Source organism: Tenebrio molitor, chromosome 6 (assembly GCF_963966145.1).
Source record: "Tenebrio molitor chromosome 6, icTenMoli1.1, whole genome shotgun sequence".
Taxonomy (NCBI): domain Eukaryota; kingdom Metazoa; phylum Arthropoda; class Insecta; order Coleoptera; family Tenebrionidae; genus Tenebrio; species Tenebrio molitor.
This window is the reverse complement of record NC_091051.1, coordinates 8581584-8598756: the sequence shown is the minus strand read 5'-3', so window position 1 is coordinate 8598756 and position 17173 is coordinate 8581584. Positions and strand designations below refer to the sequence as shown.

Genomic DNA, 17173 nt, shown 5'->3' with positions numbered 1-17173 from the left:
ATATAGACCGGCCATAAATGTAATATGTACATTTTTAAAATGTTTTAAAAAATGCAAGAGAAAAATGTAATTTGGTATTTATTTGTTCGAATTGCGAAGAGAGAAATGAATAAACGAAAAAATATCCAATCATTTCCGTCGTAATTGTGCGTGTCTAGATAGCGTATTTTGATAATTCCCATTTGGCACAAATTATTTAATCACATCGCCATAATTTTTCAAGCAGGATAAAATTAACCGCACGATAACAATCACTCATTAAAAAATCAAAATGTATGCAATCCAAAAACGTTCCATGTTGCGTATTGTTAGAACAAAGAAGGTTTCGGGTATGGTTTAAATTATTCAATAGTTCAAGGGTCGAATAGGGGATTAATTAGTCCCGGAGAATTATAGGAATAGGAATTACAAGTTTAACAAGACTTTGTACTCCAATTTCTCATCAAAACGGACCCTAATGGGGCTAAACCAAACTAGGATTGACGGACGGACACACATCACGTCGTTTTTAAATGTTAAAGTTTCACTAGACTAATTTTGCGTGAAAATAAATCGTCGTGATAACAATCGCAAAATGATGAGTATTAGTGGAACTAGCGATTTCCGTTAGTTAACAGCACCGAAACACAAGTTTCTGAAATAACGCAATGTCAAGATAATATCACACATTTTCGTCGAAGTTTTGCCGGTCAAGGTGAACGATGTTTGGGACGCACTTTAATCCAACTTGAGATTCATTATTATTTGATGGGACGTGTGTAATGTTTATTAAAATAGAAAAAGCGACAAGTAATAAAAAGAAATGAACCGAAATATATTTACATGCATGCAGAGCATTATTTAGGTGTGTCCTCACCTCCGGGAATAAACCACATTAAAGTTGATTATTTTTGCCAGGAAATTGTGCTAATGATTTATTAAAAATTCGTTACAATTCTCGTTGACGTAAATGGAAAGTTCCCTTGTAATTAAACAAAGTTTATCCTAATGAATTTAGTCCTTTTTATCCTTGTTCTAATCAATTTTTCACTCCAAATCTTTCTCCTGACATTCTTTTTAGTCCGTTCCAAACAACACCCACAATCAATCCGATTTGTCCTTTTTACAATCAACACTCGAATTAACAACTTTATTTTAAGTGCGGAACTGTCGACGCAGCAATCGATAAGTATGACCTGATTTTTTTCACGGAAACGCCATCAAACAATAATTAACTCTGAATTAAACGGGATCTACAACTGGCGAAAAAATTTTACTTCTTTTGAATATTTCTCAATTAAACTCCCTTTTACGTAACTGATAAGAGTTTCGGCGGCAGTACGATTTTAATCTGAGTTTAATTAAGTCAATTTAAGAAATTAATTGATCCAAAAGCTCTGCGAGTGTTCTCGTGAAGGGGGCACATATTGGTGTGGAAAGCTCCGGCGAGCTTTGTACTAATTAATAATGTGAACAATAAAAAGCCCGGTATTAGCATCCTGTTTGGGATTAAAGCTATTAAAGAAGCTATATTTTCTCAAGAATGAACAAGAGATTTACCAAGCGCAAATACATTCGTTTGCTTAGAAACAGTAAACACTGGCATTGTTCAGTAAACAATTTCTATTTTGAACACGCCTGAAGTAACTAAATCCGGTCTAGCGCGGAGTAATCCAAGTCGTCTCTACACGTGTACAGTGTTATATATCCGCAAGATCTCAACGGTGATTAGCTCTTTAAGGTCATCTCGAGGGTCCCTTGAACTTCGGAGTTGTTAAGCTTGTGGGATATCTGTGGTCCCCTACAAATTATGTTTATAGATACATTACCAGGGACAAGCTTATTCTTTAATTTTGGCCTCCGGAACCTTTTTTCCCCGACCTAAAACGTGACCTCGCAGAGTAACAACCGAGACACTGTTTAATTTCAAACCCTCAGGGTGGTTTTAAAAACGTATCAACTTTCCCCTGATACTCACAATGTTGACAATAGGAACTGCGATACGAGGTACCTCCACTCCGAATATCTCAACACGCTGAACCTTAATACTCGTAAAACCAAATCAAAGGGGACCAGCAAAATATTTTAATCTTAACATTTCCCTCTTTCCCCTCGCTCTTTTCAATTATTTAATTTTCCACGTCCGTGGCTTCCGGTCTTAAACTCTTTAATTTTGTATGTATTTTCAACATTTCGTGTTCGTGAAGCCAAACTTCCTCGACGTTATTATATTAGCAGAGCACAGCAGTGGAAAACACTTGAGTCAACAGTCGAAGCGTCAAAATGTGAAATGAAGACACATTTCGTGCAACAGATCTAGCCCACTGAGTACTGTTTCCTCCTTTAAATGAAGCTAATGGAACACCTTCGTGATATTCATTTTCCGAAGAATGAATCAGTCAGTGATAGGGGTAAAAAAATAAACATCAAAACACTTCAAAGTGCTTGAAGTTTCTTAGTGTTCTGCTTCTATGTAATGAACCACGTTCGCGAATATACAGACTGTCTATAAAAGAATGTAGGATCGCAAACTATCAAATACACATTCATAAGCTGAAAAGGGGAAATCGTCAGGTCGTCCCAAGGTAATGGAAGATGTAATTGAAAACATACAAGATCATTTAGAAGAACATCCGAGAACATCCCTTACCAACTGTCTCTTGAAACTGCTATACCTCGCAGTACATGTCATAAAATAGTTAAAAAGAATTTGCATTTACATCCATACAAAGTAACAACTGTGAGAAGATGTTTTGACCAAATGGAAGACATTCGAGCCATTTCTTTCATTTTCATTGACACTTTTTTAACTGAATCACTGATGTTATTTACCTTCTTCTCAAGAATACAAAAAATGCGTAGTTTATTGAGAGTATTGAGGCCTATCAATAATGCATTTCATTATTTAATTTTTATTTCATTTTCTTTGTAAAGCACTTATTTTGTCAAGCTAGACAACCAGTAAAACTTATTATTTGTTCTGAGGGTTGCATATCGTAGATCATACTAACATTATTCGATTTCTGGTGAAAGAGTCGGCAAACTTTCAACGCCAACTAGGATCCCACATTAATTTATAAACACTCTGCACATAACTAGTGTATAATCACTTGACCATTATAAGGTTTTAAAATTAATTTATCTCGAACTGTTGTTTACTATTACTATTACTTTACCTAATTACTCCGACAACGCAATGATGATGTAGTCCCCCTGGAATTTTTGTCAAGTTCCATTTAAGTTTAAACACCTCAATCTGCGGCGTCAATTTTGCTGTGAAATTAGTTGAAAGCGTAATTTGTTTTATTAGCGTTACCTTCACCTCACCATTTGATAAATCAATTTTCGGGCCTCGCCGAACCAACTTCTTGCAGACCGCCTCGTCCTGATCCTGCATAAACCTTGTTTTGCATTGTTTTTGATTTATTAACGGAAGCTTGCGCATGTAAAAAAAGCCACAATTTTAGTCACGTGTCGTATATATTTCACATTTCAGCCGAAATGTAGACTCAGAAGTGACACTTCCAAATGTTGGGCTTTGACGAGGCAAACAAATAACGAATCTGGAAAATTAAATTGTCGGCTTAACGTGAGCGAAACTTGAAATTTGTGCGCCAACAAAATACCATAAAAAAATTTTAGTGAAATTGCCTTAATTATTATTGCCATCATTTTACGCTCGAAATTATAGGCTATTATCCTGCGCCTGTTATATTGTTACCTCACCTTTTATAATAAAGCCTGGAAAACATGCAATTTCGTATTACACGACCGAAGTTAAAGTTTCCGTAACAAAGTGGTGGATATTAAGCGATTTATAATAACCTCGTCCCACCAACACGTAAGATGTTCCAATTTAAAAGAATAAATAGAAGTTTAGGCGAAGTTTACTAACGTCAAAAACATAGGACGAGTTAACAACAGAACAACGAGAGGAGAACAAAATCAACACCGCGGTAAGAAGCGAGTAAAAAGACTTGCAAGATTACTAATATTTGAACGTCAACCTGTCGTTTCTAATGAGCGGACCCGTCACCTTAATTATAATGTTTTAATGAAGTTAGTTTCTAATAAGCAGAAGCTCATTTTGTTGATGGTTTGGAGAAAGCTCGATCCGGTCAGAAGGATCCAGCTCTTTTCACTTCGTCTTTGTCACAGTTTTTCCTTAATTTCTGCAGCCGGGTCAAATAAGAATCTAAGGTTCATATCGGATATTTACAGCTGCCTCTTCACGGGATTCCCTTTATGCAGTGCTCTACTGAACCAATAAATTGACTTATGGCCCGGATTCCCAACTCTTCATTTGAAATTATGATATTTTGTAAAGTTTTTTCAGCTGTTGACGCTGATGACGACGACCCCACCAGACAGATACATTTTTCACTAACCCAACCGTATAATTCGTAATTGTTGGCTGAATTCTAAGAGCAGCTGGCATCTTCTCACGTACGAAACACCACGTTGGCTGGTTACATGCAAACGTGAAACCACTACCACTTTAACGATGTTAAACGTGACGCAGAAATCTTAATACAAACACGTCGCCATTTATTCGGTGAACAGTCACATTTGCTTTTTCAGTGTAGTAAGTAAAAGCCAATTTTACGCGCTTGTTTAACTCTAAAAAGAATTTTTATCAATACAAACGACTTTGAAATGAGTTTACGAAGACATCGGCATGATACAAAAATCAATACGGACGTGCTTTACATTCAAATTTAACTTTACCGCTCAGATTCATAAGGGAATTTCAAAGCAATATTAAACATTTTTTCCTCCTATAAATTGCTTTATATGCTACGAGCAATTATATTGATGAAAAACGCAAAAACACAAGGAACTTGAAACGAATTATGTTAGATCGAAACGGTGATTCCAAAATAATGAAGAGGGAAAGCTCAAAGGTCACATTGCCAAAAAAAGCTGCAATATCAGATCAACAAACGAACCCATTTTGGCTAATTTATGCCTTCTGAATTATATATTATTTATTCGTAGTTTTATTGGTCGTTTGCTACAATTTCGCCAATATTCACACAACAACTAATAATAATAATAATATGTGTATGCTTTCTAGAAACGCTGTTTGTACAGGCGTAACTACCTGTTCATAACCACATAAAACTAAAATTGTTTCTAGAACTTTCCAACACCTACGTACTATTATTACTTCGTAACTATGCACATATAAATTAGAGAAAGTTCTCCCAAATGATATGTGTTATTTTTATTTGTTGTATGTTATTTAAATTGTTATTAACTAAGTTAACTCATAGAAACGCTGCGAGTGATAATGATAATGAGCCCGACGGAATTGAAAATGCAACCCACAATGCAGTTCCCCAGTTAACGCTGATATTTGTTTTTTGATTTGAAAAAGATAAAACATAGATCGTTGGCTGTGCATTTTTGTAAATTTTGACATAAACGTCATTGGCTTGGTTAAATGAAATTGTGAAAAAACGAAGAGTTTTTGGGAAAATGTTTATTGTCGCAACGGCGGAGGCATTTTTATTACATTCGCCTTAAATCAGGATGTGTTCTCATCCTTCGAATACATTTCAATCGTCCTATTTTAATTTTAACGTAAATGTCGATCGCGACAAATAAAATTATTGTAACTAAGCCATCATGGATTTATAACTTTCTTTTTAAAATAATACGATATTTAAAATATCCACGTTAACTTTGGAAATGTATTGTGGGTTGCATTTTAAATTCCGCCGGGCTCACTATCACGCGTGAAATACCCTGCATTAATTTATTTTAGTGTGATACTGCAGCAAAAAAAGTTTTACAAGTCAAGTATCGAGCAAGGGAAGGAATTTAGAAGTTTGCTTTGATAACCGAGATCAAAATTTACCTAACCTAAATTTTTTCAAGCGCATGAAATGCCTTCATGGTAATAGAACGTAGCTATCGATTTCTTTTACTTAACAATGTGTGCCGTTACAAAATATTCGAATATAACACAAGATTCATTGAGACATTTATAAATAAATGGAACAAGCAAACAAGATTTCTGCTTATGCGTTTACAAAATACACCACGTGTATGATTATTACGAGTTTATGCACTTTAGAAATTATTAACAACTTTATTATCTTTGTAAAAAAAGATCAAATAAAAATTGGGAAGCGTCCATCAGAGAAGTTACTTCAAATGGAAAGATAAATTTTTTCCTACTTTTTATGAAGGGAAGGTCTTAGATGGCACGCTAAACTCTCACCTACACTTTGGACTTATCTTGTTAAAGAGAATATAAACTGTATTTTCTTATTTGCTCTTTCCTAATCGATCCATTTTATTCAACTTAAAATGTATAACAGTTCATAACGTACACTAACATTTTTAAACCAGTCCAATAAAAAATATCTCTCGTTAAATATTAACCTGTGATATGATTAGTAATCGATGATGCGACTCGTGAAACTTGAGCAGCATTCAGCTCGTTCTAAGGAGTCGCTCAGTCTCCAGCCCCGTTTCACTCACAGTAAATAACTGTTATATTGTTGCTGACAATATACCAAAGAAAAGCTGGATATTGAAATTAAAATATCCAGCTTTTCTTTGGAAATGTATTGTGGGTTGCATTTTCAATTCCGTCTGGCTCATTATCACTCGTAAAATATCTTGTATATAGATTACAACGTATACACTCTTTAATTACATTTTTTGCATTCGTTTCATTCTACCATAAATTCCTACTGCTTGAATCTGGTCTTATCTCTGACAATCAGAAATATACATATGTTTGGGTTTTTTTCGATTTAGTTATTAACCACAAATTATTGCTCAGAAATAGATTTCAATATTCATCATTACCCTCAGTCTTGTAGAACTTATCTACTGATCAAATCTGTAATCACTTAAATAATAACGAAATTGTAGTATTAACGTAAATCCATTAGTTTTCTCATTAAGCAAATTACAGCTGGACAGTTTTCGGTAAACCAAATTATCTGTTATCACTTTTAATCTTTTATTTTCTGTAACTGAATTCCACTCGCTGAACATAAATTTGTTATTATTACTTAAATAGGCAAAATCTTGTAAAATAGATGTAGATAGAATATTTCCATTACTTACACTTTATATGTTTCTAAATAATTTTGCATGTTGTTTTTTTGTTACATATTTTATGTAAATATGATACAAAACTGGTGCGTATGTAAATTTTTTAAAAGAATTTTTATCAATACAAATGATTTCGGAATGAATTTACGAAGCACTGTCATGATGTGAAAATCAATACCGACCTGCTTCGGATATGAATTTCACTTTGCCGCCCCAATTCATAAAAAAATTCTCAGATCATATTAAACGTCCCTTTTCTTTAAAACCGCATCCGAATTTGATACTGCCACTGCCAGCAATTAGAATAAAACCCGGAGAGAAAAAATCACGTAGGATTCCAGGAGCAGGAGACAAATTATAAATAACACACGAATTGACGCCGAAGACAATCAAATAAGGATCAAAATATCACAAGCAAAGAATAATATTCCAGCAGACATTGATTTATTGTAGGATTTTTAGAAGGACATAACTGCACTGTTACATAAATATTTAGTCGAAGGTTCGTTCCTAAGCGTCTTTTTTCGATGCAGGATTTTCGAGTTTTGTTTTTACACCGTGATCTGGTAGAATCCCATCTGATGGCTCCATAAAAAGTGATTATTTATTTTTATAAGTGCCAGTAAAAGAGAGAAAATTCAATAAATCCGCTCGTCGCCATTGATGTCCTTTAGACTCCTTTTATTAAATCGGATAAAACAGTGCCGCGGAAATTCCATACGTCTCGCGTGAGACAAACCGCAATCTTGTCTAAATCCCGCGACATTTCAATCACGTGAAAGAGAAAAAGTTTACTCATAAAATTCATTGTGCTCGACTGTACGTTCTCGCAAAACGAAAATACAGGTATTTCCAGCTGTGATGGTGCTCTATTTTGAAATAATGGTACACAAAGAGGACTATTTTTACGTTGCTCCGCCGGAAATCGACGCTTTATTGACGTGAAGATATATTTAAATACGAACAGGCCAATTTGTTTTAATTATACCAGATTCCTACATCTGCAGAAACATATTCACGTTTGCTTTTTTTACAAATATTTACGTATTTACTTAACACAAGTTAAAAAGTCTCAATGGGCACATTTACGAGCTAGAAACAAGTGGATGTCCACTTGTTAATTTTCCCGACCTTTTAATAGATTCAATATAGATTCAAAATTGTATGTTTCCTTTAATGAACGTCAGAAAAAACTATTGTCTCACAATTTTCCCGGCATCAAACAGTTGTGCAGCGTTCAGCAATAGTTATTTATGAAATGAATGCGAGAAGACATTTTCCGCGCACTAGTGCTTCAAAATCATCAAAAACCATTCGCACTAGTGCGCGAACGGCGATTTCGCGCACTAGTGCTTCAAAATCACCTGCGATCGCATAGTAGTACGCGAAATCGATGTTCGCGCACTACTATGTGATCGCAGGCCATTTTGAAGTATTAGTGCGCGAAATGAACGTTTGCGCACTAGTGTGAATGCTTTTTGAGCATTCTGAAAATAATTTGATTTGATGATAATAAAGTCTGGTTTATAACACGCCATCTTTCCAATTTGGATGATGAAAATTTCGAAAAAGTGAAAATAAATCTCTATTAATTCGATTGACACTTTGCGAGAAGACGTATTCGGCACATTCGCGCAAATGAAGCACTCGCTCCTACGTTGCTCGTGCCTCAAATAATGCGCTCATGTGCGAAAAATGTTTTCTCGCACTCATTTCGTAAATAACTGTTACACAATTTGTGTTGTATCATCTAATCCCACACAATGTCTGTTGCCCACGTTACGGATATAATCAAATTTTAGCCCGTATCAACTGATATGATACTGATATTAACAGATTACTATCTGTTCTGTTCGAGTAATATAACACACTATTCGTAAATTAGTATAAAACGCAACTTGGTTTACGTTAGATACTAAATAAAATATTTTAACAATGCTGATTCCACCGACAAGTTGCTCAACAAACTTAGCGAAAACCGAATAATAGTAATATATTCCAAACAAAGCACCTCCACAACTCTACGAAAAAGTTTCTGGTAAATTCCTTTCTATATTAAAGCATGCATTGCGTTTAAGGAAAATTATGTGAATATGTAATTCAGTTCAATTCCATAAATTCAATTTTAATTTTTTAGAGGGATGCAACAATTACGACTGTTCAAGCATTGGTTGCTATTGTAAAAGGAACATTCTCAAGATAAAAAAGTAAGTAGAATGTAATTTAAAATTGTCACAGGCGGTTTAAAAGATAACAAACAAACCCGAAGATTTATGACCGGGAAATTCTACGCTATTTTTCGTGGCAAAAGGAGATTTCAATTTATTTTTATTTTTACGCCGTTAAAAAATAGTTGAATTGCTTCTGCCATTTGGCCACATTAATTTCGACATCATATTCAAAGGATTAATTAACAAAAGCTGAACAAAAATGTTTACGGGCAAATAACCCTGCAACTGCTTGGATGTTGTTAAACAAATAGAGAAGTGTAACAAAACAAGGGAGCTTCTGACTGCTTCAATTAACGATGTTTTGGGTAAATCGAAACGTATTATTTTACCGAAACAGTAAAGTAAACTGAATTTGAAACTTTTGGTAATTGTTTTTGTAACTTTTAATTGTATAATGACGCTTAGTCTGGATTTTGGATGGATTTCCAACAATAGGCCTCCAGGAATGCTGCTTTAAATTGGCTATTCATAAAAAAAAACAATACTTTTTTTTGTGTGTGATTAAATTATTTTTAGGATCATTTCTACCGTGATATATGAAAAAAATTTCAAACAAATAAGGTTCATTACAAAAAAAAACAACAAATCTCATTAAACGTCAAAGAGAAACACATTTTGTTCTTCAGTTAGCAGTTCGTGCAACAAGGTATTATGTTTTTTATAATCCAATTAATTTTATGATATTATTGCAATACTGTGCTGACTGTGTTTCCAGCGATTTAAATAAGCTTTATTAAAAAAATAACAACTAAGTTTAATCTTAACTGACAATTTACATTAAATCAACATCTTTCGGATGATGAGTCATGAGACCCTACAACATCAGCTCCGTTCGCGACACAGGTACGAATTCCAGAGAGTTCTAGACTCGTCCTGATTATTTTTCACGTTTTACAGTAAAGGCGGGATTTAAAAATATATTTTTAATATGTTAGAAAAATAAGGTCTTCCAAAAGTGTTAACTAATCTAAAATAGCTTAATTTTAAAACACAGCAACAACTTACAAGAACTCATCTTTTGAAAACAAAGAAGTTTAGTTTAGTTGTAAATGCATTTTTGACAATAAAAATGATCTTTTCAAACGGTTGCTATATTGTAAATACAAAATGTCTATAAAAGAATGTAGGTATATCAAGTGGCTTGTCAAATTCCCATATATTTAATTATTGCCCTCTGTAGTATATTGTGGTACCAAATATATATAAAAACAGAGGTTATGTAAGCCCATTAATGACAAGGTTTTGGTTTTTTACAATAACGGAATTTCTGTTAGTTACAGTATCCACCACATGCCATATTTTATCTCACTTTAATGACAGTCTAAAATTTAATTTGACGCTAAGATTATTTAATAAAATGACGCTTGACATATTATCGACATACAGTGAGCGGCAAAAGTATGGAATAAATTCATTAAAAATTAAACAAAATTTTTTTCATAAAAATCTTTGGACTGGTCGATTTTAGTTTATAACAATACATATTTTAATACAAAATAAAATTCCAAGCAGTCATTTGTTTTCGAGTTATGACGTCATCGATAGTTTTTTTAAATGGAAACCCCCTATTTTTTTTTCTTGATTCTGATAGCCCTTTTAATTGTCTAAATGCCAGTATAAAAATTTTTGTTACCTTACATAAGGGAATTTTTGAGAAAAAAAATAATAAATTTGGAAAAAATAAATTTTATAACACACAAAAACAAGTCAAAAACTGTGTTAGTAAGTACTTAAAATTATGGAATTAAATGTTCGAATTGCCATCCCCAGCTTGTTGACAATAAGCAAGTTTATGAAGAAATTCCCCGTTTTAGTTTTATTTAGTTTTATCGCCGCACCCAATCAAAATTAAAATTTCTATACGTTGTGTTTCTGTTAAATGAGTCATTTTCGAAAACGTTTTGTAAAACAAATAACACATACGAATGAAATTGACAGTAACATTTGACTATCTGATTTACCTACTTGATTTTTTGACTTGTTTTTGTTCGTTATGAAATTTATTTTTTCCAACTTTATTTTTTTTTCTCAAAAATTTTCTTATGTAACATAACAAATTTTTTACAGTGTCATTTAGACAATTAAAAGGGCTATCAGAATCAAGAAAAAAAATAGGGGGCTTCCATTTAAAAAAACTATCGATGACGTCATAACTCGAAAACAAATGACTGCTTGGAATTTTCATTGGTACTAAAACATGTATTTTTATAAACTAAAATTGCCCTATCCAAAGATTTTTTTGAAAAAAAATTTGTTTATTTTTTAAGGAATTTATTCCATACTTTTGCCACTCACTGTATATGTAGTTCAACATAATAAAATTATAGAGCCGCATAATTCTACAGAATTTTTGATATACGTTTTTTAAGACATTTGTATCTTTGACTTGTGTTCCCTGTTGACTTCCAATTATTCAGATAAAAATAGAAAACATTCGTTGTTAAAGCGAATATTGCATATATTTCAAAGAAATGAAGCAAACGACGACAAGAATCCTTTCATGTTATTAAACGGCCTTTGTAAAATTCCACTCTCGTCCCAATCAAATCTTGATAAAAATTTCAAAAATTTGCAAAACATTTTCAATCCAATACAAATATAAATGAGATACAAAGTGGAAATAATGGCTAAGAAATTTATAGGACCTTTTTGAGCGTGACCAGATTGTAAACAAGATGCGAATTCCGTATAGATTTCCCATAAAGTTGGATAAAATAGTTGAAGGAGAAATTTCATTCGGTCCTTTTGATAGAATTGCGTCAGTTAAACATACTCGTACCTGCCTTTACACAGTCCTACAAAGAGATTCTAAGGAGAAAAACGACAAGAAAGTTTGTTGTTCGTTTCTGGAAACTTCTCCAAGTTGCATTATTATCAATTACAATGTTCGCATCTTCTTCATCTGCATAATTAATTAAAATGTTTCGGCAAAATATTTAAAACCATACTTATTTAATTTGTTCGTAATTTGGTAATAATTATTGTAGACTTTAAATAGAAAGTTTCTGAAACATCGAAGACAGGTACGTCTGATGTAAATTATAAGAGTATTTAAATTTCCATTTCTACTCATTTAAAACGGACTCGTTTCAAACTCCTTGTATTAATTACCATAACTAATTTATGAATAATTAGACTAAACACATTTCAAGTCTCTTCATAAATATGCAGCTTTCGTCAAGCAACTTCTCGTAATACGAAAAAGTACCCCCTCTGCAATTATCCCTATTTGCTAGAAACTACCCCTCATGAATACGAATTCTTAACATGCAGAAGGATTAAATCCTGAATTTTTAATAATCCTTTATCTTGCCACAACTACTGACAATGGATCCCGTATGTAAACTATCCTATGTACATACATAAATGGTTAACTAGTCATAAATTCAAAGCTAAATTTGTACGAAACAAAGGACTCTGGATATCGCTTTGTCGCTGAGCTTGTCAGTTTTCTGCACAAATAAAGCTCAGCTTTGGCCGATTACTCGATCAGTTTCACTTTTAAAACCGCAAAAAAAATTAATTAAGCACAACATTGACGTAAGGTGGCGACCTAAAACCCATTGTGTCCTTCTGAAACCTAGTAAATTAACAAAGCTTGACCAGCAACAATGGTTCCCCATAATAATTTGTTTTGAACTGGGACAAACTTGATAACAATGAAACAAAATTTAATTAAACTTTGCGTCGAGCGAAATCAATTAAATGTATCGTGTCAAGCTTCAAAAAAGCTTGTTTACTATTTTTGCCGCCGTTTAATCCCCGAGCTTTAATTGAATTTTTACCCTTGAAGAAAATCTCGCAGATCTAAAAGTAGAGCGTTCGACGTTAAATGCGAAACGATCGAGAAACATACACATCCTGTCAAATAGCTATAAATTATTTATAAAGCTAATGGAGAGGCTGTCCTTGAAAACTTTGTACTTTGAGGAGAAACTGTGTGGAGCGCATCAAGAGACAAAGTTATGAATTCGTTTATGATAAAATTGAGTTCTTTACATTGGCCGCTTTGTCGCGCGGGATTTTCTCCTGATGAAGCCACGTTTTTAAAGAAAATAATAAATGTGATGTGGAGTTTATCACAGGAACGTTAGCTCAATCAAAGGTTACAGATTTGAAGGAAGAGAGTGGTAATTTCAGTATAAACCAGGTCAGGCAGATCCAATTAGTTTCCTTTCTGTATCCGAGCCAGAAGACGCTTTAATAAAAATACAATTTAGAGCTTGTAATGATGACGGAAGTAATGCGTGTGCGAATAATATTAAATCAGTAATTTAATGACGCCCTCTGAAAAATTGCATCATCAAAGAGCGAGGTGGCGCCTAGCCCAGACCAAAACGCCGCCACACCCGCTTTACACACACAAGTTAAGCCATTAAAAAAGCTCGCAAATTCGCCGGTTTATGTTAATTACGTATGAAATATGGCGTGTTTTTGGTAGTAACTCGAAATCTTTATGGCAGTGAGGAAAATTTTAAAAATTGATGAAGGGGAGAGACAAGGAAGTAATTACGAAAAGTGGAGTAATTATTGAAGAGCAGTTTTTAAATAATGAAAGGATGCAAATGTTCTTATTATGGCTGACGAAGCAAAAAAGCTTCCCGTGTGGGAATAACATATTACCTCACATTCGCTTTTACACGGAACGAGAACACTTTTTTCTTACTTCGTTGAACACGACGGTTGCGAACAGAAATACGCCTCGATAAAGCGTACAGGTTTTGAATTAATTAATTATTCTCGCAGGTGAAATTTATGGTGGAAACTAATCTCTTAATATGGTAATAAATCTTTCTAATAATCACATACTTAGACGGCCATTTTAACCAGTTTTACCCGAGCTTCAAGTCTAACTGGGTTAATACCACTAACCATAATACACACATAAAGTGTACAGACGACGCCAAAATTAATGTCGCAGATGAAAGCTCAACGTGACCGCTACCTACACGGCTTTTATCTCGGACAGCAAATGTAGTTTTACATGAATATTCACATTTTCATCTAAAATTTTCATCGAAGAATTATTCAAGCCACTCTCACCGACATACCACAACAATCTCGAGAAGATTTGAAGAACCACTAATGCAGTGTTTATTAAAATGAATAATAAGGAAAAAATCAAAAACATTATCTTAGTTATTTATTCCATGATACTTCATTGTAAGAAATATTTTATGTTAAATAAATAAAACTTAAACAGAGATGAGCAACAATAGAAAAACAAAAAATGTTTCTAAGATGGTACAAAAAGAAAGAAAGGAAGTAAAATTATGGGAGAATATAATTATAACTTAATTCACGAGTAAGAATCTGGCCGACGGAGTTGAAAATGCAACCCACAATACATTTGGAAGGTAAAGGTGGATATTTATCGCGTCCATATCCACCTTTACGTTCCAAATGTATTGTGGGTTGCATTTTCAATTCCGTCAGGCTCATTATTATCACTCGTGAATCACTTTGTATAACAAAATACAAGGCTTATTTCAAAATATGTGTATAAAACAACTGCTTTTAGAAAGGAGAAATTTACACGCACTAGTGCAGCAACTGTTGTAATCCCACGCGGAAAAAGTGTTTTATACAGGGGTATTCACGAGTAAAAATGGGCCTAAAAACGTCCCGACATAACCAAACAAACATATTTCTCAAGCGACTAAATATTAATTGATCTTTTTATTTTTAAATGAATCCAAGACTGCTTTTATTAAGACAATTTCCAGTTGTCGTTACGTGACATCTGTCAAACCTAAAATGAATTTGTGTTTAAATAAAAATCACCTAAAAAAATTTGATGTCAAATTCATGTCAAATTAAAAAAACTAAAACCAACTATTCCTTTAGAAACCGTGTATGTCTAATTAGCAAAATTTTTCTGGAAAACTGTTTCAAATTCTTATTTCTTATGTTAGCTCTTTGGAGTAAAGTGTAAAAAATGTGTATTAAAGTTTTGTATAGTATTTTATCAAAACAGTCTGCTGTTTTAAATATTTTTAAATAAATATAAATGATCCACAAAGGCGATGAAAATGTATAACTGGTTGCGTTTCAATGTTTGTAAGGCCCATTATTACTCGTGAAGAACCCTGTATATAAGTTGCATACTACATAATTCCTTGCAACGTCACTGTCTCTGTAAAATGAAATAATAACGAAAAAGGTAATAATGAAACTTCAAAATATGACTCAGGTGGCATTACGTGTACGTTAACAAGCTAGCGAGGTAACGAGCTAAAAGTAAAAAGACTGAACGTATTCCATTTCAGATTCATTTTATATTTTCTTTGTTCCTGTTGCAAATTAAACAAAACTTGTTAAGTGCTAGTGTAAAATAAGATTCCCCAAAATATAAAATAGAAACATTTACATCTATTGGTTTTTATAGATTTCTTGATTGCCACGCATTGAAATATGTACTATAGCAAAGCTGTTACGAAAATATGATACATGAATAAATGCACTTGGGTTTTCCAAACAACATATTTATACATGAACGGCTTTGCAACATATCTAAAGAGACACTAGACACTCAATAAAGGTAACGTAGTTTGCATTAAACATTTTATTGAAGGACTATTTCGTAGCACATTTCCTTTCTACGAAACTGCGCAGTGAACCTTATTATGATCTGTTAATAAAAATCAACGAAAATATGTGAATATTTTATTTTCGAGTTAACAAATCAATGAGCACAAGTCCTTTGAGTCAGTTGAATATTTATCACACGTACAATGTCCAGCACTCAATTAAACAATTACACAAGTTTCTGACAGCCATCCGTGAAATAAGCGCTGGCGGTAATAACTATTCGATACATTTTGCAACAATTCCGACAAACTTGTGAAGGGTTTGTTCGTTGCAGGATCCTGATGGGATTTAAGTTCTGTGTTACTCTGCAAATGTAGAAGTAACACTGGCTGCTCATGACAAATAGTTTTGAAGAGATTGGTTCTACATTACATAGGTTTTGCTCTGTCGTTGGTACAAAGCACATACTTTTTTCGATCCTTGTGATCAACGCAAAGCTTTCACTCCATCCATCCAAAACTAAGAGAACGCAAATCAAGTTGCTACAGTAATGGGACCATTGTTAAAAAAATTTATTGCTGTACCAAAACTCTACCAAAAATGCATTTGGATTTTCTCATGGGCTATATCTGCGCAAACGACGAATATCGGTCTCAAGTAGGCGCTACAAGCCGACCGGAAAACATCGTCATTCGTTCGTTACGTTAGTGTCGTCTGTCGCTCTCGTCTATTTGTAGGTATGTAAAGTAGTCGATGTTTTTAGTTTTTATTTACAGATTTTTCACTGACTTATCGCTCCACCTTCGGGCAGGTATTTCCAAGGTCACAGTCCATGAGAAAATCCAACACCTCTAACAGTGTAAACTTGTTTGTACGTCCTTTCTGGATCATCATTTTCACTGCACCTTGATTTTGGTTTTTCATTAAATAATATTCTTGATATAGCAAATTCATTTTAAGAACTAAAAATCCATTGTTATATAGCCCCTCTTGTTCCACGTTAAAAGAGTGACAATTTGATCCATCTGGTGTAATCTTTAAATCTTTCGATCTATCAAATCTTATTACAATTTACAACATAAAAACCCTCGGGTAGATTTATAATAAGTTTCTAAATTTCATCTCAAATTGAATTTGATTCTTTGCGATTAAATTTCATTTTCTTGTTTGCAGATGTCGTGACGATCAAATTAAAGTAGATTAATAAAGTTAACTAACGGCCGATTTCATAATGTATTTTAAAAGCGGTTTTAAATTTAAAACTACCTTTAACTAAAAATTGTGTTTCATATTCATTAAAGGTGTCTTTAACTCCTTAAAACCCCCTTTAACTTTAAAAGCTCGTTGTCGGCCTT

General features: G+C 33.4%; 1 protein-coding gene across 1 annotated transcript in view; it reads left to right on the top strand.

Moving 5' to 3' along the window:
* Nucleotides 1-9027: 9027 nt before the first annotated feature.
* Ubr1 (Ubr1 ubiquitin ligase) overlaps nucleotides 9028-17173 on the top strand; it is a 56837-nt gene continuing 48691 nt past the window's right edge. The window contains exons 1-2 of the mRNA XM_069051569.1: nucleotides 9028-9094; nucleotides 9194-9263. The gene's annotated coding sequence lies outside the window, so the exon portion shown is untranslated. The remainder of the gene's footprint in view (nucleotides 9095-9193; nucleotides 9264-17173) is intronic.